This window comes from Rousettus aegyptiacus, unplaced genomic scaffold (genome assembly GCF_014176215.1).
Source record: "Rousettus aegyptiacus isolate mRouAeg1 unplaced genomic scaffold, mRouAeg1.p scaffold_m13_p_12, whole genome shotgun sequence".
Classification (NCBI taxonomy): Eukaryota; Metazoa; Chordata; class Mammalia; order Chiroptera; family Pteropodidae; genus Rousettus; species Rousettus aegyptiacus.
In genome coordinates, this window is record NW_023416287.1 from 6,885,396 (window position 1) to 6,890,401 (window position 5,006).

Genomic DNA, 5,006 nt, shown 5'->3' on the forward strand with positions numbered 1-5,006 from the left:
AACAATCTGCCGAACTTTAAAACAATCTGCCGAACCGTTTTCCAGGGTAGCCGTGGCATTTTGGCATCGGCGTCAGCAGCGCACGAGAGATCCGGTTGCCCCCTAGTCAGTTCTTCAGGCTCAGCCATTCAAGCCGTGCCGTGTCTTCGCGGCTTTAGCGGCAAGTTCTTAATGGCCGATAACGTCGACTGTCTTTTCATGTGCTTGGTTGCTACCCGCGTGTCTTCTTCGGTGAGGTGTCTGTGTCCTTTGGCCCATTTTAAAAAATCAGATTGTTTCCTTACTGTTGAGTTCTGAGAGCCCTTTATATGTTTTGGATGCAAGTATGTATGTTGTTGAATGTGTAATTTGCAAACCCCCCTCTCCGCCCCCACCCCCGAGTAGCTCGTCATTTTGTTCGCTTTATTGTCAATATTTCTAATTCTAGCCACTCAGGTAGGTGTGCTGTGGTATCTCATTTGTGGTTTTAATTTGCATCACATCATTTCTTAGTCTGGTTTCTGGAGTCTTGGTTCAACAGCAGTTCTGGCTGTATGCAAAGTGCTATACACACGGCATCTTTTTGAAGAGGGGGAGACTGTTCCAATCTTTTCTACAGATAAGGCTTTAAGAGGTTTGGTGGCTGGCTCAAGGTCATACAGCTCCAACATGAGAGGTGGGGCCAGGACAGGTCTCTTGTCTTAGAGGTATTGCTTCTTCTGAGCTATAATCTGATTCAATCCTCAACTTCAAGACTCCTGCTAAAAGCAACAGCCTGACTTCTCGCCACAAGCTGCATTCCTTTATGGCATGTCACAGGGGGTTGAGAAATGCCAACGGAGATGAGGAGTGAATGCTCCATTTCTCTGACTCCCACCATTCCCCAGGACCCTCCTCACCTCCATATCTGACGTAACAGTTCCCAGGGAATTGCCACATCCCTAGCTGTTGTCATTGTGGCTGTCCCCACTTTCTAATTATGAGCAGAGTCAGCCTTGGGATGGAATCGAGGCCTCAAGCCATGAGTCATCATAGGGATGTCATCACTGAGGGGGAAGAGACCCCCCCACAACCCCCGGCTGTCTGGAGGCACCATTTGACTCTGTGGCTTGTCTGTTTATTGAGTGCCCACTGGGTGCCAAGCAGCTTCTGAACATGGCAGATGTGAAATTCATGGCCCCTGCTCTCTGATGGGCTTCTGTCTTTGATGGGGGAAAAACGAACAAACTAGGTCTTTGCTCAGATGTCCCTTCTCAGAGAGGCCTTCCCTAACTGCCCCATCTAATCTTATGGCCCTGTCACTCCCTAGCTCCTTACCTTGCCGTATTTGTCCTCAGGTGCTTAGCACTATTAGAGCATTGCGTTTAGTCTGTCCACTAATGTGTGTGCTCTATGAGGGCAGGGCTTTGGCTAATTTGCTTTCTGAAAACCTAGAAGAGAGTGACCCATTGCAGGCAGTCAATACATGTACAATGAATAAATGAACTAAACGAATATGGTAGCTACATTTCACAGTGGTAAAGTTATGATGAATGAAATCAGGATGACATTAGGGAGACTGACCAGAGCAGAATGAGTGTAGGGGTGGGGAGTGTGGGTGACTATTTTAGACTATTTGGTGGTCAGGGAGGCTGTCCTTGAATAGGTGGATTTTGAGCTTAAATCTGAAAGATAAGGGGAGCCAGCATTCTTGGTTGTGGTGGAGGAAGAAATCGTATGAGCAAATGTCCTGTAGCAGGATGAGTTCAGTGTACTGAGGAACGGAAAGGACAGTGGTGGTCAGTGCTGATGGGTGGTAGGAATCGAGTATTACTGTCTGATAGAAAGTCATCTGTTTACTCCCCCGGGCCTGTCTCCATGCCATCTGACCTTTCGAGGTCAACTTAGAGATCACTGTTTGTCACCTTGTGAGACTCCAGATCTCAGAATCGTGGATTCCTATAGCCAGAGATGTTAAGGATGTGGCTCGTGCTCCAGACCACATTGTTTCAAATGTGACTGATTTCTTTCTCCAAGTCCAGGGCTATATGGCTTTTGGTAGCTGGATCAATCCATGAGAAAGGTCTCTTAGTTCTTGAGAGAATCTCCGCCGGGCTTGGGGAAATGCCACTCAAAAAAGAGACTTCGGAGAGTCACGTGGCTTCTGATGGGAAGTGTGGATGCTGTGTCTTATTCACTTCCACCTGAATTACCTCGAGTCCTCACTGTAACCACCACTTGGGTTAAGTGGAATTAGACTCATGTCACAGATAAGGAGAGCAAATGAGCTTCAATTCCAGACCTGGCAACTTATTAACTATGAAATGCTGGGAAATATTGCACTCTGAACCTGAGACTTTTCATCTGTGGAGTGGGTATGTGTCTCTGTGTGTATGAATGCCCAGTCCCTAACTGATAATACCTGTTGGGAGAAATAAATAGAATGACATATGGGATGTGCCTGGTATGGTGCTCGAACATATAAGCCCATCCTGAATAAGTCACAGCTCTGTGGTTGCACACGACTGAAATCAGAACTGGCAAAGTGAAGCCAAGACAGAGGGAGAGGGACTCTGTTGCCGGGATGCAGGGCGGCTCACAGACTGGAACTCCGGCTTAGAATGGACAAGAACCAGGACAGGCTGGGGATGCACGAAGCAGGAGCTAATTCGCCTCCCGTGAGATCGGTGTGGCTTGTTTTATCACCTTCAGCTGTATCGTCCCCCGACTCTGCCACCCCACCTTACCTCACTGGAGAGGCAAAATCTTGGTAGGAGAATCTCATGAGCCCAGTTTGGGTCACATGGTAGTGTATTTTGACTGACAGTTCCTCCAGACCGTCTGCAGGGGGACGGGGGGAGTAGTGGGAGAAGAAGGTAATTCTCCAAAGGGGTTGTTTTTGTGTTCTCGAGTAGGAAGTGTGAATGGTGCTCGGTGGCCAAAAACTAACTCATCCACTATGGTAACAATTTTGGCTTTGCCATTGAACTCCCTGTTCAAGATGTCACCTCTCCGAGGCTGCAGTTTCTGTTCTGTCAAACAAAGGCACTGAGTTCCACATCCAGGCGACTCCGAATCTCTGGTGGAACTTGAGAAAAATGAGGACATCCTCTTCTAGACCATCTCTTTTGATCAGCTTTGAAAACGGCGCCCGAAAGTCTCTCTCGTATTTCATTGGCCAGGACTAGGGTACACGCCCACGCCTAAACCAATCCCTGGTGAGAGGGGCATAGCTCAAGACCAATCAGATTTGGACCCTGCTCTTCCCGAAGCCAGCGTGGTCCTCCCTGTCTTCTCTGGCTCAAGGACGGTGGGTTCTGCTGGAGAGACTTCGCCAAGCCAGTGAGGCTTACAAATGGGGATCGTGGTGTCCTTTTCCATTTGCAAGGTGTCCATGAAGGCTGGTCGTGTTGCCCCTGCTCCACAGAGCACCTCAGAGGGAGGTCATTAGGGAGCTCAGCCACCTCAGGTACTGAACCTGCCTGAAACGTGCCAAAGCCGGTGGCGAACCTTGGAGAGGAAAGAAACGCCAGGTGGTAGCATCCAATGAATAAGAGTTGTGGCTGAATTGAAAAAAAAAAAAATTCATCATGCCAGGCACCATGGCAGCACTGTTGTTGACTTAAGGCAGGTTTTAATTATAGTGCCAGGTACGCCCTGCTCTGCCTTTGGGGGGCTGTCCGCGGCTCAACTGTCAACTCCGCTTACCTTCCCGAGAGCTGACAATTACATGGTGGCACTTTTCCACTGCTGTGTGACCTAACACAGCCACTTTTCTCAAAAGTTGGTAACTAAATTTGAGGTGCTGAAAGAAATATTGCAATTGAAATAATGCTTTAGGGAACGTTTATAAGCCTTGGAGTGAATTAATGTCTAAAAAAAAAAAAAGCCCCTTCTTTAAGCACAAATACATACTTTTCACATTCCTTTTTAGGCACCAAGGATTTTAACAGCAGTGTAAATCAGATTTTACAGGCCACATATTTCAAGTATGGAGTTCATTAAATGTGTGAAATTTGACATTTGCTTCAGGGTGTGGCTAGGGTCTCCAGTAATGAATCACAAATTGTGTTGGGCTTTCTGATCAAGTTCAAGAAGCTAAGACCCCTGTGGATTTGCACAAAGAGGCAATTTCTCTTCAAGCCGTCCCAGGCCTGGTTCTCCCTAGAACCCTGCTTCAAGGAACCAGGTACTTATCAGAGATGTGGTTCCACCATCTTTATTCAAGTTGGGAAACATGGCAGACATATTCTTTTCATTGGTTTCTGACTGGCGTTGATGCATTTATTAATCCAGCTGTCATTTACTGAGCCCTGACTGTGTGCCAGGCTCTGCGCTAGGCCCTGAGGATTCAGTGGCAAATGAGACAATGTCTGACCTGGTGGAGTTTGTAGTTTTGAGGGAAGACAGACAAAAAATAATTACTTTCACCAACAATAGGACAATTGCCAATTATGAGATGTGCCATGAAGGACAAGTCTGGGGCATTTTGAGGCCCATGGGACACTTAATTTTTTTCTGGGAGTATTAAAGAAGGTCTTTCTGGTTAAGCTGAGACTTAAAGGGTAGTTAGATTGTGTCAGGACAGAGAGCAGGCCCTGCACTCAGTTAATCATTGACTAAATATTTATGTACCTCTTGTCCTCTGGGTTAAGCCTAATGATGGAGAGAAAGATTTGAAAGTTGTATCAACTGAGATTCATGGTTCAAGTGACAGAAGCCTAATTAGTTGGGAATTTATTGGCTCATGTACCTAAAAAGGAAAGAGTATGCTAGCTTCAGGCAAGGCTGGATCTAGGAAGAAATGCTACAGGCACCTGCCTCTACCTCCTGGCTCTGTTTTGCTTTGTGTTCACGTCTTTCTAAGGCAGAACTTCTCTACCTGGTGTCCCCAGAGGCCCAGGATCACATCTGGCTAGTCTCTCAATCTCAGTCAGTGGAACGTCTCATGTCGTTAGCTCCAGCAGAAGTTCTACGTTTGAATCTCATTGGTTGGTCACACACACATCAACCTGAGACAGCCACTGTGGCTGGGGGCGTGGAATGCC